The sequence below is a fragment of the Rousettus aegyptiacus genome, unplaced genomic scaffold (assembly GCF_014176215.1).
Source record: "Rousettus aegyptiacus isolate mRouAeg1 unplaced genomic scaffold, mRouAeg1.p scaffold_m13_p_1, whole genome shotgun sequence".
Classification (NCBI taxonomy): Eukaryota; Metazoa; Chordata; class Mammalia; order Chiroptera; family Pteropodidae; genus Rousettus; species Rousettus aegyptiacus.
In genome coordinates this window covers 141,681,468-141,709,454 of record NW_023416284.1, presented here as the reverse complement: position 1 = coordinate 141,709,454, position 27,987 = coordinate 141,681,468, and the positions used below count along the sequence as shown (strand labels likewise).

The 27,987-nt window shown below is 37.6% G+C and overlaps 1 pseudogene; it reads right to left on the bottom strand.

Annotated features, from left to right (window-relative positions):
* Nucleotides 1-16,827: 16,827 nt before the first annotated feature.
* LOC118605331 lies at nucleotides 16,828-16,951 on the bottom strand (annotated as a pseudogene).
* Nucleotides 16,952-27,987: the final 11,036 nt, after the last annotated feature.

Below are 27,987 nucleotides of genomic sequence, written 5' to 3'. Positions count from 1 at the left end.
ATGGCCTGGGCAGGTATCCTGAGCAGCGAGCGCAAAGCCAGGAAAGTGAGAGGCCAGGTGAGGTGCATGGAGACCCTTCCTCCATGTCACATTTTGAGCTGTTTTTTTCAGCTTCATAGAATTTATTTTGTAGTATTTACATCCACTGTCTGTTTTCTTTCTTTCTTTTTTTATATTAACCTATCAATTAATGATTAATACATCAATGAATGGATGGCAAGGGCAAGCTGGGGCCTGATCTTAATGAGAAGCTGAAAGCTAATTCTACTGGTCTTAGGAGGTTGAAGAGCTGCTCCAGAATGGTCTTTCTTTCAATCTGTGGAACTTTCATGTGCCATATGCTCAGGGCTGTCTCACCTAACTTATCGCCAAGATATGCTTTGAAGTGCTTTGAGTTTATCTCTACCCATATTTATCCCCTTTAATAAGGTATTAATGTTTTCTGATGTTTCTCCAATATTATTTCTACCTCTGTGACAATATCTGTGGCAGTGCTTCATGTCATTGGGGTACCTCAGCACACCTCCCACTTGGTCCTCTGCAGGTCTACCAAGGGCAGTGATGGGAGCCAGCCACCTCAGGTGCAATCAGTCAGAGGTATATTGTCTGCAGAGAATTTAAAAACAGTAATAAAACTAGGCCAGTCTGTTTTCTATTGTTATCATGCTCTGTCAACTTTAAACAACACCAGTAATAAAAGTCCTCCTACCTGTAGGAGCAGATGCCACCCCGTGACCAGAAGCTCTCTATTAAAAACTTGTGCTGGAGAAACTAAGCATACTGTATTTTTACATTTTATACTTGTCCCTCCTACTTGTCTCAAAGGCAATTTAATTTCTCTAATTTGGTGAAATTGAGTTATTTAAAATTAGGAATCTTATCTACAAAAATTTAAAACTAGTTTCTCATTGAGTTGTTTCATCTCGATTACTGACGTAAAAATTCCTATGCAATAAAAAAAGCGCTAGTACACTACTTTAAATCCTAGGCTTTGTTTTATGTAGTCTTGTTTTAAGAGAGGCAGTGTTCCATTATAGAATTCCCTCTTGATCGCAAAGACCTCTGTGTAGTGCTGGCTCTGAGACTGACGGACCGTTGAGACCTCAGGCGCAGCATCAGCTCTCTGAGGCTCCCTTCTATTTTAAAGTCAGGTCGATGTTCTTAAAGGTCATTAACAAGGGAGCTAGACAGGTTACTTCACAACATGGTCATTTTGACTATGCCAAATAAAGATGATTTTTTAAAAATCTGGATTACAGGAATCCAAAGATCTGTGAATGTCAGCATCTTTTTGCAGTGATCAAAAAGACTGGTTTTCCTTCATTTAAGCATTTACTAAAAACGAAATAAAACAATTGCTTGCCTCATCTGTGCTAATACCTTCATAGGGACTGGGATAGAGCAGGAAGTAAATTCTCTGTTTCGAGGAACTTGACTTCTCATGGAATGAGGTAGGAGAAAACAGATGAAGTCTAGATGTGCAGATGTAGTTGAATCATTTAGAGTCCTCTCTTATAGACATTTTATTTTAATCACTGAGCAACGTGATGTGAGAGTAATGCACTTTTAGGGGTCAAAAGTTCCTACGAATATTCTCGAATGTCAGTTAAACCTTATAGTTTTGACTTAAATTGAGCAATCTGCCTGTCTTTCAGGTCAGGGTAGTTCAAACTCTCCCTAGGCCTGGTCCTTTTCCTAAGCCAATGTAGTCAGGGACTTTCTTTTCATCTTCTTTAGCAGTGCTTTTCAAGCCTGGCTATACCCTAGAATCACATAGGAAATCACTTAAGGTACTAGTTAAAAAAAATACATATATAGTATATACAATGGCTATGTATAGAAAATATATACTCTAAATTTCTAGGATATATTAAGGTATACTCTAAATTTCTAAGAATCTTAATAATTCATAAAGTGCTCCAGGAGATTCTAATTAAGCCAGCTGGTACCATTTTTTAAAACCGCATTTAGGAACTACCATCAGATTAGTCCTTCTCATGCAAGGATTTTTTCAGCCTTCTCTTCTGAATGCTCAGGACTCACATTACAAGATATAAGGTATTTGAGGAGTCTGCCTACCACTTTTCCAACTCTTTCATTTCTTCATTACTGGTACCCTCTGCTTCAGTCAAGTTCACCTACTGATTTCTTCAATGCCATCAGCACTCCTCCTTCCACGTCTTCTTTGTGCCTTTCCTCACGTCCTCAGGGTCCTCTTCCCTCTTCTTCAGTTTTCCATTCTTTCGAAGCTCAGGTCACACCTCTGACCTGAGAACCTCTCCACTCTGGCAACCTGAGTGCCCTCCTTTTTGTAGCCTTTATCATTTGGGCCACTCACTTATCACTTGGATTGTAGTCCAAAGTCTAATTCAACTCTTGGAAAGGTTTCTAAGTGACTAGTACACATGATATGTCATTTATAACATTTCATTAATGGGTAAAGGACATTTATTAATACTCCTTAGAAACCAGTGCTTCTATTTGGTATTTCAGAAAGCATTTTGTGAATTCAGAGAAGGCATGCACCATATCTGTCTTAATCAGTAAAGTCATGCTAAATGCTTAGTCTATAATTATTTGTTGAACAATGTTAGGAAAAAGCCTACATCATTGTCTCAAAACCTTTGGTGTTGCTTTTTGTTAATTGTTTGGTGCCTGCTGTAATGAGGGTTACAAGCTTTGCTTTCCACTCTTCTGTTCTCATTATTTCCTTTTTAGCACACAGCAGGAACTTAAGCTGCCCACTTGACACCATGCCTGGTTTCTGTCTCAGAATGAAGTTGTTTATCATGACTTCAGAAGACAAGTAGAGTAACCTGAATTATCCAGTTATTAAAGTAATGTATAAACCTAGAGGCGATTCCACAGTAAACATTCCATCAGCTTAAAAAACTCACTGTGCTCCATAAAACTGATCTTATTGGCTCTCTGGGCTTGTTTATTGTTATGGTGTTTAGGGCAAGGCTGAGGATCTGGCCCTGGTTCACTAGACAGATTTCTATTTTATATTCTTTCCAAGCACACTAACTTTAATTCTTCTGATTTTAATTTTTTTTATACTCTATCTTTATTGAATATACTTTTTTGATAACTGTCAGAAATAGCCCTTGTTACATCTGAAGACAGACGTTCCATCAATTCTTATAGTAAATCTTCAAGAGAAAAAAACAACTTGATAAACATAGTCTTTACATATCATACATACCTGGATTTAGAAAACGTCTTCTGTTGTCAACTTTACAGTTATAAGTAATTTTTGGAAATGCAAATACTTTAAGTGAATGGCAGCCAAACTTTGCTTATTTTGGTGTAGATAGTTACTGGAAGCTGAAAAATGGTTCTTTGACACTTTTTACTAAACTACACAATGAATACATGTGATTCTACATAGACCCTTGAGAATCAGACTGTTTCACCTAGAGCTGAAAGCATAAACTTGGTTATTTCCACCAACAGGAAGAAAGGCGTCATTCATTCATAATTATTTATTGAGCATCTTTTATAGGACAGATATCGCAGGAAGGCGTGGAGTACAAAGATGAACAAGACAGGTACCTCTTTGTCCCATGGAAATCACAGTCTATCTGGATAGATTAAACAGAGAGGATTATACTAGTCATAATTTAGTTACTGTCAGAATAGTGGTATGAAGTGAAATCTAGTGTGTACAATGAGAGAATATAATTAGAGCCCCCAACCTCATCTTAGGTGGTGAGTAGTGGGGAGGAATGGGAGTGGGATGTGATCAGAAAAGGCTTCCCAGAATGGATGTTATTTAATATAAGATCTGAATAAATAAGTGGGAATTTGCAAGGTAGAGAGAGGCATTACTAACTTCACATATTTAAGAATAATAAATGCTTATAGAAATAACAAACTTATGCTAAAATCTCAGTTATGGTCATCTAATCTTATTTTATACTTGTTTTGTCATTGATACTAGGGAAGGACTATATGAACTGCAAAACCTGATTAAAATAAGTATCTTATGAAGGACTAGAAATTTTAAACTTTGTAGGTCAGGAGATGAGACAGAGATTGTAAATGTTTGCAAGGAGAAAATGCCTGTTATAAACATCACATAAGGGTTCTAACCCATTCTAATAATCATTTGCACTAATCATTTACACACAGAAGGAAAATTTTTCTATGATATATTTCTTGACATATGTGGATTATAACACATTTTATCATTATAGATCAAATTGTACCTGATATATTATCCAGTTGTAAGAAAATACTTAGCATTTGGAGTGTTTAACAAAGTAATTATTGCATTTTCCACGTGTCCAAAATAATCTAAGAAAGAAAGACAAAAAGAAGAGAAATCAGAGAGAATATAAATAAGATGGGTAAATTTAACACGTTACTTTATGAAAAATGTCTAAAATCAAGTAACATCATTTTTCAGAAGTGTTACATATAATTAAGAACTGGAGTCATTCTATATTGACAAGAACAGTAAACATGTTGACTGGAAAATAGTGAGTTCTTTCTGTCCCTCAATATGGAGACACTGGTATTTTAGGTAAATCTAAAATACAGTTCTTATGTGAAATTTACTTGTGTTTCCTCTCAATTTTGGACACTGCAGCAGTTTTAAGGGCCAAGAGTGAGAAAAGAAACCAGCATTGCTGTTGCAGTCAGACTTCAGCTGGGGCTGCAGTCATCTGAGTTAGCCTCTTGACGGATGCTATTGAATTTAATTCTAATAGCAACTTTTTTTACATGTGGGAAAACTAAGGCTCAGGGAGCTTAACTAATTTGCTGAAGTATTTGAACCAGGATTCAAACGCCGTCCAAAGCCCATTTTATTTCTTCTAAATTAAAGAGAAAGTGTTTTTCCCCGCCCTGGAGAAAGAATGCCTGATTTTCTTTATTATTCTGGATTAGCAGTTGTCTATAAAATGCTGAAAGGCCTCATAAAGTCAAATTTATGTCTGGTGTGTGGTTCAAAGAGAATTTTCTTAACTAGACGGTAAAACGTTCCTTAAAAGAGCTGAGTGTAGAAACAGAACATGGATTTTTAATGACTTTCTTGTTCACATTTACTTTAAAGTTTTACTTTTTTTCCTTACAAGTGTAAAGATGTTTATTCTAGAAAAATAGAAATACATAAGAACATGAAAAAAATCCCAACATGCCACCACCCACAGACAATCATTTTATTGACATGAACATTTTCTGCTAGCATATTTCCTATGACTGTATATTCCCAGGGATATATTTATATTAAATATAAAATTTTGTGTCACTTTTCACTTAACACTATTCATAAAGCTAATTTTAATAGATACATATTATTGAGTTGTGTAACTTAGAAACAAACATGTGAAATACTTTATAAATCAATTGTTATGACTACTGTGTAGAACTATTAAGAGAAATATAAGGTGCGATAAGTTTAAATATTTTCTTACAGTGAAAACTCATCTAAAATTAATTAACCTTGCTTCAAATTAAGACATTTGCCAAATTATAAATTCATAGTAAACCTCAGAAGTCAGGCTGTGTATCATTTATCTAGACTTTCAGAAAAGAATTTGACCTAATTCTGTAAACTTTACTGTAATTTGGGACAAGGCATTGCTCACTTTTCTAGTGTCTGAAGATGAATGTGGCAGAAAGGCTTTTTAATTTTTTGCATTTTGGTTGGATAAAATAATTTACCAATTATAGAAAATAGCAAGTATATCCCTTTCCTTGACTGTTGATCAGTAAGTATTCTAACCTAGAAAACTTGAAATATTACGATCCATTTCACATATATAGTTCTACCTATAGTCTCACATTTCCTTATCTGGCTATTGAGTTAAGAGCATAGATTCTAGAATTAGATAGCCTGAGGTCAAATTCTGATTCTACTACTTCGATATCCAGACTCTGACCTGATTTTTCTCACCTATAATGTGGGCATAATAAACATTACCTACCTCAGAGGGCTCCTGTGAGGATTAAATGAATCAAACATGTAACGCATTTAGAACAGTGCCTGGTACACTGCAAGTTCTCAATAATATGCCAGATATTATTATTGTTATTATGCCCTTATCTTTCATTTGGTAACAAAGATTTTGTTAACTAGATCTTTGGTTAACATGCCATTTTCAGATTAAAGTCTGATCCATTCTCTAATGCCTTTGAAGGCATAGAGCCTAGATCCTTCAGGAAGGCTACCAGTTGTTTTTGTTCATTCCTTAGTGTCAGGTGTCTACTTCCAGATGTGTATATCTGAGATTACTCTTTGGTTCCTTTGCTAATGGTGCTGAGGCATCCCTCAAGTAATGGAGCTGATTCTGTAGTTCTAGCAGCACTTCTGCCTGCCCCGAACTCCCCTTGGAGGGAAAGAGGAAAGCAGGAACTGAGGACAGTGGTTATGCTAGCTTGGTTGGAGTAAAGTGCTTGTTAGGGGGAAGGCGGGATACAAGTTGGCAAATATAAGTTGGTACTACATCATAGAGGGCCTTGAATGCTCGGGTAAAGCATCGGATTCTGTTCTTTAGGTTATGAAAAGTAATAGGATAAAAGAAAGACATGTTTCTAAAGAACTCAGGGTATGAGTCACCAATCTGTTTATGGCACCAGTCCCCATTCTTGTGTTCTTAAATTTGGTTCATTTCTCTCTCAGAGAATCTAAGACACATTCCCGCTAAGTAACCTCTCATCGAAGAATATATTTTTTGAGCAAATAGTTTTCCAACAATCCTCAAGTCATCTTATGCAGATGGCTGCCTCTTCTGCTTCCTATAATGTTGGCCCTAGGTCCCAAAGATTATTTTTTGGTGACATTTCTATTCTTTGGGAGCCCCCCCAAATTGACATTTGATTGTTTTAGTAGCATAATTATGAAGATTATCGTTCTTTAATCCCTTAACTGTAATAAAATTTTGCTCTTTAAATAGTTATTTGCGAGGCTATACTGCATACACGTGTAAAACAGATGCTCCCAAGTAATCAGAATCCTTGAGAGCTGTGCCCAGTGGTAAGTAGTTGCTGTAGTCTAAAAAGTTAATTTTTTTATCGACTAAAGAAGTTCTCAAACATCTTTCAGAACAGAATCATCTGTGTGACAAAGTTGCTGGATAATGAGGAGAAACACTTCCATTAATAATAGTGTACAGGAACTTCTAGGCAATTGAAATGAAGTTAAAGGATAAGAACAAAATGCCAGAAGGAAGTTGTTAAGCTAAAGGCTATCTAATTTTATTGTGCTTTGCAACAAATTCTATGGAGTTTTTATGTACCACCCCAGACAGAAATTATATCCAGATCTAGAGTTCCACGGTTTATCCATGCCCTCATTATAGCACTTCCAGCTCGTGTTGTAATTAGTCAGTTTATGTCTGTCTTCCCCACTAGACACTGGGGATGGGCCCCTTACCCTCTGGTCCTCCACACCTGACACAGGCATGACACGTAGTACTTGCTTAGTAAATGTTTGATTCTTGCTGAGTGAGAATGTGTATTTATAAAAGTCAGTGTAAAACAGATGGACGAAACCAGTTAATGGCAGCTTAAAAGAAAACGTACCTCATTACAGAGAGTCAGGCTTAGGAATAGTTTTCTGCGGGATGTGTCGGCAATGACGGGGGCCAAAACCAACATCTGACCTATTCTGAATGAAGGGAAGACCAACCAGATAATGTTCACAAGCTATGTTATGTGGAGTTTTTAGCGAAAAGTGAAGGACATAAAAGATGAATGCATGCTGCTTCAGCTGGTCACTGGTGTAGACCAAGAAGTGGATCTTAGGTGATCCAAGGATGATTTCCTTTGCCAGGTAGCAAAGAGGTAGTAATGGGAGCAGAAAGCCGCTGTGGTCTTGTTCCATATCTAGAGTTCCTTGGGTTTCCAGAACTTCTGGGAGATAAGGGTGGCTCTCTCCTGTGGCTGGAGTAGGGTTTGGCTGCGCAAGTAAACGTTCCCTCAGGAGTGCTTGTTCCAGCTGTCATTCTACACCTTTTTTTTTTTTTTTTCTGACCCAGACCATCTTTAGGGCAGAAAGGTTTAGAGCATGGAAACTGGTCCTACTCTGTGGTGTGTTAATACATGTCTGTCTCTGGCTTTGCCCTGGGTTTAGGTATGAAAAACATGTGCAAGGCAGTGATAGCCAAAGGCAAGGGAACTGTCACAGTGCACTCTTGTCAGACCATAAACTGAATTCACTCACATTTTTTCACTGGTCTCATCCATCTTAGCCTTCTAATTGGTGTCCTGAATATATTTATGCTATATCCAAATCATGTCAGTCAGGAAGATCTTCTCAAGATGCAAATCTTATTACGTCACTACCAACACTCCTTGCCTTCCAAGGCTTAAATTCCTGCTAAGTTTCCTAATCTCTTAGGATAAAATCCCAAGTTCTCACCCTGGTACACAGGCCTTGCATGGTGTGGCGCTTGCATACATCGCCAAACTCAGCTCCTACCATACTCCCCTTTCTACAGTGTCCAGTCATTTCCTCTGGTGCAACATGCTTCCTCCCTACAAGGCTGTTGCACATATAGCTCATTTTCCCTGCGTCCATCTCCTTAGACCTCTTTGCCTAATGAACTTCTCATCTTTCAGCTCTCAGCTCCACTGTTCAACTACGCTTTTATAAAATCGTTCCCTTTCTTCAAAGCACGTGTATCAGTTTATAAGTATACGTTATGTGATTATCGGGTAAATGTTTTTCTCCCCATCAGACTTTAAATTTCATGAATATAGGGATCGTGTCTGTTTTTGTATCTTCAGTGTCTTGTACAGCGACAGATACACAGTAGTTGCTCAATAAATATCTCTTACTAAATGAAAACATGGCAACTATCATCACAACTACTAACACTTGCTGCTTTTCAGACACTTTTCTGGAAGGTGTTTATAACACATTCAGCCCTCACAACAGCCATATTAAGCATATTCACCGTCATTACTCCCATTTTACAGATAAAGAAACTGATATGGAGAGAGAAAAAGAATGCTCAAGGTTACACAGTAATTGGCAGCACTGGCATTTGTACCTAGTTTCCTTGTTCTATACCTGTCTGCCATACCGCCTCTTGGGGTGTGGAGTCCTGACCAAACCTATGAACTAAGTATTGTCGTCTCCATTGTACAGATAGGTAAACTGAAGCTCAGTGAGTTAATTAAAATAACTTACCCAAGATCCCACCCTTAAGTGGTAAGCCCAAAATTTGAATGCAGGTCCCCTAAAAATGATACAATTTCCTTCGTTGCAGTCCTTCTCTGGGTGTGTCATATAACCATCAAATTAGAAATTTCAGTCTGAAAGAAACAACTAGAAAATCACTAATTATGATATGGTACTGAAAATATCATGGTTTAATGAGTGCTCGTATGTGTGAAGTGGTGTGTAATGGTCTTTATGAGGACTGCTTCTTTGAATCCCAACAATGACCCTGTGACAAAGCACCCCAGTGCCTTGAGGAGCTTTGTAAAATTGGACTGTGTTAGTCCAGGTAGCAAGTATTCCTCCCTAAGAATCAGAAGATTAAAAGCTATTATGGTTGGCTATTTGTGTGGCTGGATACTGATGGCTGAAATACTTTTTGAAACTCACTTGAGGTTACAGAGAATGAAATACCAGTAAGAGATGTTAAAGCAGGAGAAAAAAGCCCATGATTTATGTGTTTTTCTTTTTTCGTTTAAACAGTGTAGACACTGATCGGGATGGAAACCATGCAGGGAAATCCTGGTCTGAAATGTCATTTCATTCCAGTCTCTTCAGTGTTATGTAGTGTGATTGCAAGATATGCTGAAATGGAAATTTAGTGCTACTGTATTCTGAGAGGTATTTACATGGTGGCTTTGTAGTCCGTGCATGTACCTCCTGTTTATTACTAAATAAACTCTACGTTCATTGTTGTTGATTCAATCGAAGACTGACACACTGACATTGAAAAGATGAAGCAAGATTACATCTCAGAGTAAAACATGCAGCCTAGAGACGGAAACTCAGAAGTAAATACTGATATCTGTGAATAAAGAAGCAATTTTCAGAGTTTGCTTTACATGTTTCTTAAGAAGCCTATTACCTTTATATCTGTGTATGTTATTTCTCACTACTGTATAAAACTTGTGAATGCTTTCAGATAAGGGTGAGGTTTTATTGAGGACTTGATTCTTCCAGAAAAGCGAAGAATAACAAGGAAAAAAATGGAAAAAATTATTGCCTGCATTGATTACAATACCTCCCCTGGCTCCTCCCCCCTCCCTCCCAGAAAGGTTTCTGATTGTTGCAGTCATAGTATCAAAGGAGTGATTTGTTCTGAGCTGTCATTTGTGGTATTTACCTCCAAATTACGGGCTGATGTTATGTTTGGACATGAATGGAAATATCTCTTTTTGAGAAAAGCACATTCATGTGCCATATGTGATATTAAAGATGCCTATTGTCCCACAGATTCTTTCTTTTCCTCCATTAACCTCTTCCCTTTGTTTCAGAATTACCTATAAAGAAACGAAATGGGAATGCTTTCCGTATTAAAATTGTGAGAATTTCTTTTTTGTTGTTGTTTACAGAGTTGAAAAAATTTTTTTTCCAGACAGAAAGATTTGCTGCTACCAGTATCTTTGGGCTTTACCTAGCTGATCAACAGCCCATGGATTATACAAACATAACTGCGTTTCCATTATCTATCTTGGACAAATTACAGCCTGCCACTAGAACTGCCATAGCAGGCAGCAGGCATTGGGTTTTAAACTGTCTTCTTTTTCTTAAATCCTGAAAACAAGGCCACGATTCTTCATATTCAGTCAAAATAGAAAATGCTCAGGCTCAATGCACACGAGGAAATTGCAACCCCGCTCTCTCTCTCTCCCGCCTCCTTTCATGTACTGCGACCCTTCACTGCATTGCAGTCCTGCAAAGCTCTCAGGGAGCCGGAAACCGGGGGCCGGGGGAGGAACTGCACGTAGAGCACCACCACCGCCTCTTTTATAGCCAAACCACAGAGTCTCGCTTGAGGTCATCTTTTACATTGTATTTCGATTTCATAGAGCTGCTTTCAATAAAGAGAAGACAGACACATTGCTGAGATGTGTGCAGCATGACAGTTTTAAGAGAAGAAAAGAAAAAAACCCAAAGGTTATTCAGTTACCTGCCAGTCTCATCCAATGCTGCAGTTTTGGACGAGGCGGTGGAAGAAAGGAAAGTTCTAGTTTCAGTATGCGATGGTAGATATGGGAAGTGGTTTTGGACTGATTAATTTGGTTAATTTTCCTTGAAGAAAATATTTAATGAAAGAGAGCTAATATGCTAGCTGCCTCGCTCCCTCTCTCTTTCAAATTTTTATTTTATTATAAAATAATATCACATTTTGAAATAATTTTACTTGGTCTCTTTTTGACAAAGTACATTTGTAAGAGATTCTTCTGCTTTGCTTGGGTCTCTAGGATGGCGAGGTGGGACCTCCAAGGAATAAAATGCCTACTCTCACACTCTCCAGATCATTGAAGGAGGAAAGTACAGGTCCTGGGGAGGTTTCCTGGGAATGGCTTAAGCTGCACCCCCTCTAAGTGCAGTGAGGCAACATGAACCCCTTTGGGTTCACCATAGTGGACACCATTCATGGAAGGGTTAATCGCCTAGGCTGTGGCAGCTTGAGTGAGTCCCTTTGCTCACTGAGCCTCAGTTCTCTAATGTGAATAACTGGGATAATAAAGCCTACTGATCCCCACCTATATTCCCTCGCCCCCATGCCCCTCTATGAAAAGTAAATGGAATAATGCATGTGAAATACTTTTTAACACAGAATGATCCCTCCAAGTAGAAGCTGGTTTTGATTGTTATTGTTATTATCTAAGGAGATGGATATTCCTCTCCTTAATTGCCCCATCTCCTAAATGTATTTGAACCTTCTCTCTGGGCTGGCTTCACCTTCTCAAACTTGTTTTAGCCATGATTAGAAGGGTAAATCAAATGTTTGGTTTGTTGTTAACTCTAGGAGGAATGTCTCCCATATCATTTAACTCATTGTTTCCTGGTAGCCCAGTGCCAAGCACCTAGATGGCATTTAGCAAGTATTTGTTGAGGAACAGTGAAGAGAGCTCAGGAAGTTCAAGGGTCCACTGTTTGGACCTCTTCGATTCTTCCACTTCCTCCTTCTGGTGAGGGCTGCTCTACCTGGGACTATGAAGATGCGGAGATATTTTGGGCAAGTGCAAGTTTTAGTCTGGAATAGTCTAATGATTTTGCATTTCACTAAAATACTCTCCAGTTCTATTACAGTTTGACTTTCTTAGCACCTATATTTCTTTTAGGAAATCAGGCCAAAAGGTTTTACTAAATTATTTGGTTTTAAAAAAAAAATGCTTCAAGGAATTAAAGATTTGAGTGTTTTTATTTTTGTTTATTGAAACCAGACCTCTAGCTAAAAACTCTTGCTTGTTTCATTGCTGACCTCTCATTTGAAGCTAGTTCAAGTAAAGCCTGGATTGTTTCTAGAAGCTTACAATTAACCTCAAGTCATGAAAGTGAGAAGAAAATGATACAAATGTCCATTTTATTCAATGCATGCTCAAAACTCTTAGGGACCTGTGTAATGGACTTTATAATTTACAAATGTAGTACATCTATTATTTAGTGGATCTAAAAATATTTATTTTTACTAATATTAAATTATTTTGAAATCTTGATAAAGTATAAAATTTATATGAACTGTGGAATTACTGTAATGTTTTGAAAGTTGTTCCTTATTTTGTCTTTCATTGAGTCAGTGTGTGATACTGCAAAGAGCTTTGTAATTTTTATATTTGAGTATTTAAAACTAAGATAATATGTAGCACTTTTAGCTACCTCTTTGAAGGACTGTGGAGCAAAATTGAAAATGTTTCTGGAAAATGGTTTTTGAAGAGCAAATACAAAGGCTAATATAATGTTTGATATGTGTGTATATGTATATATAGAGAGATAGATAGGTAGATATATTCACATATATGTAAATACATTTATAAATGTAAATGTTATTTTAGAACTTTCAGCAGTCCTTTTATTTAGTTTTGAAATATTTATACAAAATAACATCCGTAACATATATTCAGTGTTATTAACTATAATAATAAACAAGCAGTCCTTACCATGGATAAATTTTAAAAGTTTTTTTGAAAACAGGCATTTCGTTATGTTCCTATGAGCCAGGTGGCAATTACTACTTCATTTTAAATGTAAAACATAGCCAGATGAACGAAGTTTAGTTTGTAGCACCCAGAAATAAGCCTTGGTAGAGCAGCAGTCTGCTTTGGAGGATAAATGAAAGGTCAGCATATTACCACTTTGCCCTCTGGGCCATTCCAGGCACAGAGACAATGCCATGGTCAGTGTGGTCCCTCTGTCCAGCAACCAGGCAGGATCTTGAATACCTGGAGAGTTTCTTTAACATAGGTTTAAGACAATGAATGTATTGAGAATGATTGAACCCATACTGTGGAATGTGAATTGCACACAGTTTATTATGCTATTGGTTTAAGTGCAGTTATATTAAGTAAAAACATGGTATGCCAGGGCACTCAGCTATTCATTTCTGGCCCCTCCTGACTAGGAAATGATGACTCATAATTTTCTGTCTCAAATCACTATGGGAACTGTTTCTCTTCTGGTCTGGTTCCTATTTCCCTTGTTAGTTGTTCAAATTTTCCACATTCTCTTCTCTCTGTGCTATTTATTCTGTTCTTGTCCCATTTATTTGTGTTAGAATCAAAATTTCCTGTTATCAGAACTCTTTTTACTAATTGCAGAAGATTTTCATTATATCTGCAGTTACTCAAATAAAAGATTTGATTTCTTCTTCCTCTATCATGTGTACTGCTCTCATGGGTTGCTGCTTCTGATTTACTGTAAAGTATATTCATAATTAATTGGATATAACATTTCTGCCTATTTTCTCAGTTATGTATTTTTCCATTTGCATCTGAGTCATTCTCTTGTTTATTTCTGTGCTGAAGTGGAGAGGTGGGTTATGGGTTTCTTTTGATTTGTGCTACGAAGAATAATTTCCATATTGGATTTGACTTGACAATGGGTTCTTCATTGGGCAGACATGTAGACATCATTATACTTTGATATAATGGGATTTCACTATTTATTAAGGATTTACATAACATGTCTGCCGGTCACAAAAGCTTCACAATTCTCATGAGTCAAGACAGATATTAGTTCTGTATGCAGTATTTCCATGTAGGTAATGAAAATAGACAGGTCAGTTCAATATTCTACTTTGTCCATGAATACAGATTTTTCATAATATGTGCTTTTTAAGAGGCTTTACTGGTTTGAAGAATTTTATTCCAGAAATAACTGCTTCCTCTGCTTTTCTGAGATTGGAAATAGATGTTGATTTGCAGAGACTTTGAAAGGCCGTGGTCTGAGTGAGAATACAAATATGTTGTGCTCATGTTGGAGCCATAACCCTTTTGCCTTGGTGTGGTCTCTAGAACTATAAAATAAGCTTAATGTCAGAAGTCAAGTGAGAACACATGTTCTCTGTTAATTGCATGTTTATGAATAGACTCCAAATAAAATGTTAGTTTTTTTTTCTCCAATTGCCTATCTTAAATTGAAATTCAAAGAATAATTTTCTTAAAGAAAAACTTTTATTGAAGTAATTTTAAATTTACAGAAGACTTACCAAGATAGTGCAGAGAGTTTCTGTATAACCTTCACCCTCCTTTTTCTAATAATAAGATCTTACATAACCGTGGTACTTCTGTCAAACTAAGGAGCTAACTTTGGTGTAATACCGTTAAACTATAGACTTTATTTGGATTTCATAAGTTTTTCCTCCTGTGAAGGACAGACTTTAAAAACATTTTTATTTAGAGTCCAGAATTATTATATTAAAAAAATAAAATTATACCTTTAAAAGATTTGGCAGTATAATATAGACATATTTGGGGGGAGATTCTAAGGGAAAATTAATAATGAATGTTCAATAATTTTATAAGATGCAAACATGAAAACATTCAACATCTTAGTGTTGGTGTATAGAATTGATTACTCTGCCTAATATTTTAATTATTCTTTGTAATGAATGTTACATGGATATTATTTACATGGATATTTCTTTCAAATGAATGCAGTTTCACTTTTCTTATAAGTCAGGAGTAAGGATATAAGGAAATTTCTATAACAGTCCTTTTATCCTGCAATCTTTAAATTCAGTGACTCTCCCACAAGCTTTTTCCTGTAAGCTTATCGAGTTTTGCGCATTGTGGAAAATACCGTTTTGATGAAAGCTAGAATAATTTTTGTTTTAAAGAGTGCATATAAAGCACAACCAGCAATCTGATGAATAAAAAGATAAATACAAAGGTGTGTGGGGAAATAGTGTAATTTTGTTTTCTTCATAAAAAGATGTTACATCAACCCTCATATATATTTTTCAGTTCATTTGGTAGCTTAGCAATATTAATGCATTTTAGAGGACATTGCCTTTGTCCCACTTTGCCCTTTTGTGCTCCTTGTCTTTGGTACAGGGATGATATCTTGGATTGCTGACTTTTCAAATGTTTTGTTTTCATAAATACTTGAGCACTAGGCTGAATAGAACATAAAGCACCTATGTGCAGCATTCAAACAAAAAAAGGAAAAATGAATTTCTAACGTTAAAAAGCTCCTGATGACTCAATGCAGTGGAGTGTCAGAGAAGGTATAGTCTCTGTTGCTTCGATAGGATTGAGATTTTTGCTCTCATTGTTTCTCAGCAAAGCAAGTGCTATCTGTTTATATTTAAGTGAAGTTTAAATATATACATAATCTCAAATACTTCCCAAGCTTTAACCCTAGGACATAAGGTATGATTTTCACCAAGAAGAGATTTAAAAGGTAAATGATACTCAAGAAGGTGAAAATGAGAGTTATTAGTGTAAATGTAAAGGACACAGATTAAAAAGCATGGCCCTAAACTTTTATCGAATTTGGCAAAGGAAACCTTAAAATTGAAATTAGATTTCCTCATTCGTAGATGAAATATGTCAAGAAGAGGTTTACAGGAAAAGCATATTTTCCCATTGGTTCCCATAAAGTTCCATTTTTGAAGGTAAATTTTAAATGGTGACAGGGAGTGTCAGTGTTTTTAGGGCCAAATTCTAATTTAGGTATTTTTGCTTGGCATTCAGTGGTACTAGAGCAGAGAGCTTGGCCTGAAATCTATGTTCCCCAAAAGAGGCCTATTTAAAAGAACTGTTGATGATGAAAGGTTGGCGTGTGTACTGATTTTTATGTAGGTCAGTGTTGTGGAGAGATTAAAACAAAAAGCTGGAGGTAAGGGAGTTCTCTTAGGCTTCCCTCTTTCGAATTGACTCCGTTGAACTGGTCCCCCTCATGGTTGAGGCCGTGGGGAGAAGGGAGGAATGTTTTCCAAGATTCTTTAAATGTTCTTTTGGTCCTTATATTTAGGAGTTCTCTGTATTTGCAAAACCTGATATCACTATGGTCGCTGTGGTCAAGAAGACCTACTGTGTAGAGCCTGTTGCTAACAGCCAGTGGCAGTGCTATATAGGGACTGTCTCTTTTGATTAGCATGTATTTATTATGGGATTGAGGGAGCAACCTTGTACAGTGTTCTGGAGAAATTTATTAGCTTTTCATAGATAAGCAGGGAGGGTGTTATTTATTTAGATATAAGAGCTCCTTTTTAGCTCACCTAAATAAACTTGAGTTTATACTGGAAAAACGATGATGTTTAATCCAAAAGTAATTCCATTTGAATTACAAACTTGTGGGGTTTGTTTGTTTGTTTGTTTGTTTTTTAGGTGAGGCAACACCCCCGCCTCGGTTGACCTCACAGATTTCAAGGACCTTGTCAGTTTACAATCCCTTATTTTTTAGGCCTACAGCACCTGGTCTTCCTAGGTGATCTCCCTTTCCATCCGAGTACTAACCAGGCCCGACCCTGCTTAGCTTCCAAGATCAGACGGGTTTGGGCTTGTTAAGGGTGGCGTGGCTGTATATGAATTACAAACTCTTAATGATATTAGTTAATATAATTTTCTTTGCTGGTATTATTTGGAATTATCACATTTTATTTGCCTGTGTGAATGGTGGAGTGAAGCTGGGAACTTCAGGGGGCTCCCAGGAAAGAGTCCTTAAGGGAGAGATTTTCTGTAACACCCTCAGTTGGTGGGAGGCTGGGAGATGCGCTTCCATTCTTTAGGTGGAGTGGGCACAGCATCCCTGAGCTTGCTCCAGAAAAATCTCCAAGTTTTGACAAATGATTAAAATTAGAGACAACAGGCACTTTCCTAGGGTTTGTTAATATGCCATGTGAAGTTATTATGAGATTATGTTAAGAATAAAATGGAATTTAATGGCCAACTGTTATCATTGTCCTGTAATTTGCCGCCTTCACATGCAGCCTTATCTCAGTCCCAGCCTTCAGCAGAGGCTCAAGGAGGCATGTGGAAGACAGAATTTTACTTTATAAGCAGAGCTGGGTAAAAGCAGAAAATGTCAAAAGGAGGCTGGTCACAATTTGCAAGGGCTTTCTTGGTGTCTATATTAGTTATCTATTACTCTAAAACTTGGCAGATTAAAACAATAAACATCTATTATCTTACAGTTTCTGTGGGTCAGGAAGCCAGACATGGCTTAGCCAGAAGCCTCTGGCTCAGTTTCTCCCACAAGGCTGCTGGCTGGGAATGCAGTCTCATCTGAAGGCTCAGCTGGGAAAGGATGTTTCCAAACTCAGTCGTGGTCATCGGTAGGATTCAGTCCTCCCTCAGTTTTTGCTGCATAGACCTCTCAGTAAGGCAGCTCACAGCATGACATCTGACTTCTGCCAGAGTGGGTAAGAAAAGACATCCAAGATGGAAGCCACTACCTCTTTGCAAGTTAATCTTGGAAGTGACATCTTATCCCTTTTTCTGTATTCCATTCCCAGAAGCAAGTTTCTAGGTCCAGCCCAGTCCCAGGAGGGAGAATTACATAAGGTCACGAATATCAGGACAGGAGTCCTTGAGCTTCTTGTAAAAGCTGCCTCACTGTATACTACAGCTTTTCCTATTTTAAAACAAAATTAGAGTGCTAGTAGTATATAGAAGTTATCTGTGTAGAAGTCACTGATTAGGTGAAGAACATGCTAAATCTAGTGGACCATGCTCTGTAATTGTTTGAAATCTTTCCATCCCTTCAGTTTTTTAACCCTCATAGTAAACATTGTCCCCTGTTTTCTCCTTTATCAAGGTTGAGGACCTGCTTGTTAGCCCGAATCCTGTGTTCTTAACCCATTGTATCCTTCCCCATATTAAATACAATCTATTCTCTGTTCTTTTGCACAGTTCTGCAAGGTAACTGGATTAAAGAATCTGAGAAATTAATTCAGAATGATATTTTAGCAAGTAATAATTTTTAAATGACTTTACTTATCCAGGTCATAATTGTATTTTGTTGTAGAATTTCTCTGTGGGCTCCTCGTTCTTCAAATCTTTAAGTCCTTAACTGTCACCTCCTCAGAATGATCTTTCTTGACCATCCTCCTTAAATAGTTCCCACACACCTCTTTGGTTTTTCTCCATATTATGCAGTTTGTTACCTTCCTAGCACTTCACCTTACTTGAGAGTGTTCACCTCATTTCTGTGTTGATTTGTTTATTGTCTCTGTTCACTAGAATTTAAGCTCAATGAAGGCAGGGATATTATCTCTTCTGTTTGTATCTATATCGTTGATGCTTAGAACAGTACCTACGCCATAGTAGAGACTCAAGAAATATTTGCTGGATGAGCAAATATGGAATTTCAGGAACTAAAGCAGGAATAGGAAGAACTGTTTTGGCCAGGGAAGCCTTTAGGTTCTCTTTGCATCACACCTGTCTCTTTCAACAGTGTGTTGAGTTTGACTCAAACAGTTCTAGGGTAGACTCCACGATGGTCAGCTGACATCACTGGCACCCTCAGTTTGAGAAGTTCAACTGTAACATGGTCCTAGTATTAGCTATTCTAGTTAGGAGGCTGTAAAGAAGTACTCAGCATGTTATCTAGCTTTAAAAATCTATGATTTTTTTCCCCTTGACCAACAAAAAAAGAAAAAAAATGTAAGGCCTTGACGGCAGAAGCACCCAATCTTTGCAATCGAAGTGCCTTCTGGTTTTTACAGTGACGTCTCCTGCTATCAGGTGTGATGGCCGTGTTCTGGAGACCCTTTGAAATGGCGTGAAAAATGATAGAGAATAAAAGCAAATCATAAGAAACTACATTCCAACAAATCTGTAGAAGGCAATTGCTTAAGGTTGAGATTTTTAAAAATCATCGAGGATGGTCTTACCCTGAATAGAATGACAGTTTAAATTAAAAAAAAAAAAAAAATCTTATTCTTCCTTGCTTTGGTTTCACTTTCACCCAGTGCAGAGCGTGACCTGATAGTCGTGAATGGAGGTTTAATACAGCTCATCATTGTTTCTTTTCCATTGCAGCAAAGTGGGTTGAAAGCTTGAGGGATTTCTCCTGCAATAATTCCCCAGATCTCATTCCTGGTCAGCACCGTGCAGCTCATTTCCATTAAGCAGATAGTCCTCCTTTTTCTTCTTTGCTTCCAGATTCATAATTCTGTGCTTATCTGTACTGAACTTCATTTGCATTTATTAGCTGGGTAGGTACTTGAAATATCTAAAACCCTTTTATCTGCCTGCTTTGTTTCTCATTATTTGCTGTCTCTTCCAATTTAGTATTAACTGCAAAGTTGAAATGTTTCTTCTGAAACTGTTGTTCAAATTCTTTGCATACCAATGTAGTGCCTGGAACTGATGTCTGCTGGGATCCCAGTCAATAACCTGGTTCTGCCTTGAAAAGCTTTAATTTCTCACATTTTACTTTTCTCACTTGACTAAGTGGGGTATGAACTGTTTATGTAGATTTATTCATTTGTTTTTTTTTGTTGTTGTTGCACATTTGAACCGTTGAGACTCTCTGCTCTGGCAGACAGTGTACTAAGGAGCACAGCAGTGAACAAAACAGGGCCTTCTTGCCCTCATGGAGCACAGGGCCTGTTTTGTATAGAGAAATGTATATATTGCCCATAGCATTTTGCCCTCCACTCAATTCCCCATTTTTCCTGAACTGCCCCTTTTTAGGCTTTGGGCCTTTGTTGAATAATATTTTACACAGTGTCATTATGAAACTCAGGATAATTTTAAAAGACATTGTTTCTCATTTTCTTTTTCTTCACAAAGACCATAGGAGAAATTCCCTTCGGATTTCACCATCAGGAGTGTTTCTCCTGAAGCACTGGTTTGTTCCTGTCTTACACTGTGACTCAAGAATAGATTCTTCCTACCTCGCTGTGTTAGCTGCCAAGTTGTTTGCAGGCATATTTGTATTCCACTCCCAGAAAATGTACTAGCTTTTATAGCAGGGCTTTAAATACTAATCTCACTAGAGATTTTAGCCTCTTCCAGCTAATCTCCATCTTCCAACATTGTAGGATTCCGTCATTGGCTATACGAAAACTAAAGTCTTATTTCCTTTTAAGCATTCCTCCAAACTATCTAAAATCCTTTCCGTAATGTGACAGATGATAAGTTATCATTTATTTCTTTGAACTTAGAAGGTGATTGTGTTCTAGTTTGAGTCTAGGTTCCTTTCACGTATTGTTCCCAGAGTGATGCTCTGGTATGAACCTGGACTGTATGAACTACTGTATGAACTTGAATAAGTCACTTAACCTTCCCAAATTCTCTGTTTCTCATATGCAAATTAAAAGGATTTGATTAGACTTGTGAAGTTGTCCTCGGCACTAAAATTTTGTATTTGGGTGGACAAATATGTAATTGTGCCATCGACGTGCCTACTTTTCATCTTAGAGTTTAGTTGGCTTTTCTAGCAGTTTCACTTGTTGAGTGCCTCTCAGATACTGTCCCTAATGCCAAATCGCAGAGTTGATAGAATCAACTCAGGACCTTTAGAGATTGAGCAGCAAACTAGCAGTAATATTGAAGTCCTCTGTGAAAGGGCTGAGAAAGAGGCAAAACAGCAGGCTAGTTTTTGAGGACCACCCAGAGGAGGAGGCTGAACTAGGACTTTGGGAACCACCAAAGACATAGAAAGAAGAGGAGATGAGTAGCATTTAGAACGATAGAAAGGAGTTAGCCAGGAGGGTACTTTTGACTCCTGGAAACTGCATTTGTCAACATACTAAGACATAAAAGACTAGTTTCTGTTCAGGACAGCAGTAGTAATTTTGTCCCTTTGGGGAATGGAGAGGGTGGGGGTGAGACTGGAGAGTCAGCAGAGACTGGATATTGAAGGGTTGTGTGTTCTGTGCTGAGATGTTTAGACCTCATTCTAAAGGTCATAATGTTCCACTGAAGGAGTTTAAATGAGGTGGGCAGAGGTGAACAGATTTGAAATTTAGAAAGAGATCCCTCTTATACAAGTATGGATGATAGATTTTAGAGGTTAGCTGAAAAATTGGGGCAATTTTTCTTCTATCTCCTAGGAGAGTGCACATATATTAGGAGCAGGAGTTACCTAGATTTCTGATTTGAGTAAATTTAGGAAGAGCGGCAGTGCTTTTCAACGTGACAAAGAATGCTGAAGAGGAGCAGGCTCAGAAGAAGAAACAAAGTCTCTATTATAGATGCGTCGAGTTCGAAGGACTATGGGGAACTTATGTTGGGATGACCAGGCAGTTTGAGATAATAATAGTAATAATAATAATAGTAATAGTAATAATAATAATAGCAGCTCATATTTATTGAGTATGTATTAAGTGCCAGTCGCTTTACATGCAGTCTCTCATTTAACCCTTGGAATAGCTCCGTTATCCTATTTCTAGATGAGAAAATGAAGCCTGGAAAGATTAAGTACCTTCTTGAAGGTCATATAGCTGGTAAGGGATGGAGCCAGTATCACTGGGCTCCAGATCCCAATTGTTAACTACAACCATGTACTGACTTAAACTTAGAAGTTAGGTCTGGGCTGGACATATTCATTTGGTATATTATATTGGTCTGTGAACATCAATCTATTGGGGTCCAGCAGAGGAAGAGGAACCTATGAAAGAGGCTAAGAAATACAGGAAATGAGAAGAAAAATATTGAGAGAAATGGTATCATGTCAGTAACTCTGGCATCACCAGACACTGGCAGTGTCATTGATGTCAATCTATTGTCCCCGATCCTCACTGATTTTTCTCTGTAAAATGGGGTTAATATTATTTTCAACTCTTCTCTCATGTATTAATCAAGATAGCATTTATCAAGCACTTATTCTGCTATGCGGGACATAATTAGTGCTTAGCAAATGGTGGCTGCTGTTATTACTTCCCAGCAGAAAGCAACGGAAGAGAGGATTTTAGGAAAGAGCGAGTAGCCACCACTTTTAGTTGCTGCAGGGAATTAGACTAATGGGGAGACAGTAAAGCTTGTGGGATCGAAACCGAGAGTGGAGTCCAAGAGTTTTGATAACTGTGAAAACAGCAGGAAAAAATTTCCCTCAGTCATGCATCTGCTATTAATTTTACATTACAGAGAACAAATACCTTGGTATCAGTTTTCTTCAAAATCAATCTCAGTGAATTCTGTGAGCTACGAATGCCAATACAAATGAAGTAAAATGTCGATCATTTATAATTGCTTGAAAATAACATTGCATTGAAAGAGTTTTAAGGCCAGTGGTATCATGCGGAGCTTTAAAACCTGCGGTACATCAATGATAAATGAGAGGATTTGGCAAATAACAAAGAGAAATAAAGTTTAAGATTTAAACTTTCCTTTGTTATAGCACTCTCGTCCCCACCCCCGATTCTCGGTGTCGCTTTACAGAGGCAAGGCGGTTCAGGATCCCAAAAAGTCAAGAAGCATTCAGATTTGAGTGACTCTCAAATCTTACTTTTTAATTCTTACCCTTTTACTCTTGTTGGGATCTTTGACATTGGACAATTTCCTTTACCTCCTCATCACAAATTTTCTCATCCGTGAAAATCTGAAAGATACAGTTTGGATTTATATATAAAATCTCTCAGTTTTAAAAATCGTGGAAACTAGTTAACAAAAGTTTTCACCATGGGCCAAACAAACCATATTTGTGGGCAAGCTTTGGTTCCCAGACCACCAATTTGCAACCTCTGGTTCACACAAATTTTCAATGTAATTCTGAGATTTTTAGTAAGAAAGGATTTAAAGAGCTCCCACTGTGTCTTCAGTCCACAAAACTGTGCCAGGCATACTAAATATGGGAGGCAAAGATTTTGGCCTTAAAGGAGCTATACTCTTTTTGGAAAGATAGGATTTACCAGTGAGAAACTTAAGATACAGATTTCTAAAAGAGTGGAGTTGGAAGGGAGTCTAGAGTGATCCACTCTCCCTGTTTATAGGTGAGAAATCTGAATCCCAGAAAGATCCAGATTTGCAGGACTAGTGTGTAGCAGAGCTGTTCTTGAACATGGCTTTTCTGAGCCCTGGTCAAGGTCTCTTTCCAGTCCTCCACATCTCATTCCGCAGATGGTGTATCTTCTTGTGATGATGATACCGTTGGAGTTCAGAGGAAGAGTATAGTTTGGGCAGAAGTCTTTATCGAGGATGCATGACTAGTGTCAAAGCCTAGAGGATGAGAGGAGGAGTAACTATTTATTTGGTTTGAGGGGAAAACATGGAATAAAAGAAAAACCAAAAGCAAATCAAAAGTTAATAGTAAGCATGCTATTTTGAGGTATATCAGGAAACAGAAACCATATCATTCATGTAGCAGGAAGAATTTAATATAGAGTATTATTAACCAGGTATTAGAGAACTGAAAAGGCACAAGTGGATGAGGAGGTGTCACAGAGGCAGTAACCACAGGAAGGAAGCAGCAATCATCTCTCGGGCTGGTGAAACAAAGGAAAGTTGGGCTTAGTAGAAATCAGAAGTATGGAGGAGTGATCCCAAGAAGGTAGGACTTGAACCTCAGAAGAGGGCCTGGTGCCACTGTCTCTGAGGAGGCATGAGAAAGCTGACTCTGGGAGTCAAACAGCACAGCAAACTAGGATTGCTGCTGCAGCTACTTGCCCCCTTCCAAGCTAAGGAATTCTTCCTGATGCTGGCAGGCACAGGGAACAAATAGGAAGGAGCATGATCCTTTTCCTTTCCCAATCCTTTTCCTTAATATCCCTTACTGGCACAGCCCAGCTGGCAAAACAGAAATGTGATTTGCGGATCTCAGTTCCAGCTTCAGAAAGCCAAATTGAGAAGGGTGAGTGAAGCTGAGAGACAAAAGCTTTTTAATAAACAGCACGATCAGCACAGTTGGGCAGCAGTGGGGAATGTGACTCGAGCAGAATCCTCATGTCGGGTGTGATGGTAGATGAGGCTACAGAGGTTGGCAGGGACAGATGATAGACAACTTTGAATGGTAGAAAGAGCCATTTAGACTTGAATTTCATAAGAGTCTTAGAGACTAGGAGGAAAGATGGGATTCTAAGTCATGATCGTATTATGCTCATTCAGTTGTGTTCTTTTAATAAAGCCATTTTTCTGTTTAGGTGAAAAGATGGGTACATGAATGTTGGTTTTCAGGGAATGGACCTTTCTCAGGAGCCAATCGAAAGAAGTAGTAATAAGTTAAGTCTTGAGGCATGAGAGGAAGGCTTTAGTTAGCAGAGGGGAATAGCCAGAATTTATGAGGGAGAATTTAATGTCAGACTCCCATTATTCTACACATTGACATGTACAGTTTTCCCCAGTAGTCTATTGGCTTTTGAAGGGTGAAACTGTGTCTCATTCACCTTTGTATATGCTGGGCTCAGAAGATTGCCTGAAACGTACTAAGTCCTAAATATATTTTAAGTAGCTCTACTTATATGATGTTTTATAAGACACAAAGTCTCTGTGACAGAGATCATACTATGTGCCTGTCCAGGTAAAAATCAGTCTCATTATAGCAAATGTGATTTATCAGTGGTAGTATAAGTGGACTGGATACAATGTCATATACTATTGAAATGTGGCAGGCTTCACAAAAGTGTCATGTTAGTTAACTTTCGCTAGTAATTTTTCTGTGTAACAAACAAATCTAGAATCCTCAAATCTCAGTAGTTTGTGAAATAAATAAGCATTATTTTTGCTCATGTGTCAGTGGCAATGGGTCAATGACATAACTTTGCTTCATGCTTCAGCTCTCATCCAGGTCGGAGGTTAGATTTTAGTCTGCTCTCCATGCTGTCTTACTGCTGAATTCTAAAATAAAGGGGAAGACCCTATGTGGAAAAAAAAACCCATTCTCGTGACAGTAGGGAATGGCCAAACTGAGCTAAACCAAACCACAAAATCACACTGAATTACATGTCTCAGAATGATCCTATGCCCCATTTGCCAAAGCGAGTCATGTAGTCAATTCGTGGAGCTACCCTATACTAATATGCTAATCTAGATGTTACTGTGAAGGTATTTTATAGATGTAGTTTACATTTACAATCAGCTGATTTTAAGTAAAGGAGATCATCCCCGATAATATGAGTGTGCTATTTGCAATTGATTGGCAGTCTTAAAAGCAAAAATTAGGGTTTTCTGGAGAAGAGGGAGTTTTGTCTCAAGACTGTAACATAGAAATTCTGCCTGAGTTTCCAATCTGCTGACCCACCCTTTAAATTTCAGACTCGCCAGGCCCCACTGTTTAGGGGCCAACTGATCTCTTAAGATAAATGAGCCAATTCCTTAAAATCAATCAATTAATCTCTCTCTCTCTCTCTCTCTCTCTCTCTCTCTCTCTCTCAGATCTGTTAGTTCTGTTTCTTTGGCGATCCCTGACTGATACAGTCCTATTGTTCTTGTTGTGCTTCTTCTTGTTGTTCTTGTTACTTTACCCAGTATAAAGGTAAAGTATACAAGAATATAGTAGGGGGACTTAAGAGAGTACAATTCTAGTTAATTAATAGAGTCTAGGATAGAAAAATAGGCCAGATCTTGAACCAGTAGCAGAGTTAGAAGCAGGAGGATTAGCAAATGGGTATGTTAGGCAAAAATGTCATAGGTTCTGAGTCACAATCTGCTAGCAGAAACACTTTACAAACCTAAAAAACAAATACCTGAATTTCTAAATAATAATCTGATTATAACAGTTGACCTCTATCAAACCACATTCAGATTTAGTGAAGTAATTTGGGGCTCTACCTTGTTCATCCTTCTTGGTAACTGACACATTGTGAGTGGGCTTTTTTGTTTGTATATAAAAGAATAAATTAATATTCACTGAGCATTTTTATGTGCAAGACACTGCCCCAAGGATGGAGATAATTAGGAGATAAAAATTCATAGTCTCTTCCCTCATGGAGTTTACATTCTAGTAGAAGAGTTAGATGTGAGACAACTTACACAGTTAATCATTTAGTTATGACTGTGACAAGTGCTTAAAGAAGTAGAGAGTACTGAGAGCCTTTAGTAGGAGAGCTAGACCCAGCCTGTAGGAAGTGATGGTAAGCAGAGCTCTAAAGAAAGAGTGGGGCTGATGGAGCAGAAGAAGTGTCTCAGGCAGAGGAAATAGATACGAAGCGCCTGAAACAAGAGCTAGATGAACTTACTGTGAGGCCTTGAAAGAAGGCAGGTGTGGCTGGCGCTTAGTGAGCCAGAATGGAGGGGTGAGGTATGAGGCTGCAGGGTTGGGGAGGAGCTTTGTCACCCTGTGTAGGCCCGGTAGCACCTGTTGCTTGTTTCCTATGGCAGTAGAGAAGCCATTGCAGAGTGTTAAGCAGAGGCATGAAGTGTTTGTTGAAGGAATGAGGGACTATTTTGAGTTACAGATGTGATCATTGTATTAAACTGTACAGGGAAACTGGAACACTTGATAATTCTACACAAGTGTCTTAATTTTAGAGAATAATTTCTTACCTGTTTGTGTGTGTACGCGTGCGCAGGTGCGTGTATGTGGACCTTACACGAGTGAAAACAGAGCTCAGATTTATAATTTATAAAAAACGAAACACAGTGCCATAATCACAAATAAGGACCACTTATTAAAGAAATATAATTTTAATATTTTAGGAATGTATGATAAGTGAAAGAATTTTTCCAAAGTAACAATACAGATTTAATTATTGAAAGTTAGTAATACATGTAAGGATTCCTAAATTTTTTTTCCAAAGCTGCCACTTTATTATAAATATTATAAACCTTCATGATATTCACACATTGTTCATAATGGATGGTTGGATCATATGTAGTTATAGCTAATCAAAAACCATTACAAATGTATCTAGTCTCTTAAACACTTTTCTACTTCATTACGAATGGCCGATTGAACACTTTCACATCCATTACAGTATTATATTTCCATTCAATTTACTATTAAGATTTCTTGAACAGCTACAGTGTAATAGTAGCTATTGTGCATTGTAAATATTTCATCACCTCTCTGTGGTAATTCATTTCTTTTTTGCTTGTCAAAACTTATGAAGTGCTTATTAAACATTGATAAATAATATTACAGCACATGATATGAAATATTGCTGTCTTGCACATCAGCTCATTGGTAAACCTTAGAGTTGCTGATACTTTAATCTGCATTATCCAGTCTTTATACTTCATTATAAGCAATGAATATTGCTATGTCATTTGATTGCAGGGAGATGAATCACTTCCATGGTAATCTTCCACCACTTAAACAATTTTCTTCTTCTACAGAGTTAATTAGGTGTTTATCTGTTAGTCTGTGAGGGAGAGTGAATAACATTAACAGTGATCTTTTCCATCTAGAAACTTCTCAGACTCATTGGAAGTCTACAGTCCTACTGTACCCAACTTTCCTTACACATTTTCTTTATTTTGAGTCTCTCTTTTGTCAAGTTGGACGTCATCTTGTTCAATATTTCCAAATTTAGTGGCTTGGATTTTTCTGCTATGAGTTGAGATGAACATTTAATCATTTGTGGCAAGTGAGAATTCAGGATGAGAAAAATCTCTTCTATGTTATAGTTAAAAGAATCACAGAATGTTGAGTTGAAAGAGAATTTTAGGAACCATTTAACCTAAGGGAAGTGAAGTTGTGCTACACTTTCCCCCTCCATAGCAGACATTACTAATTAA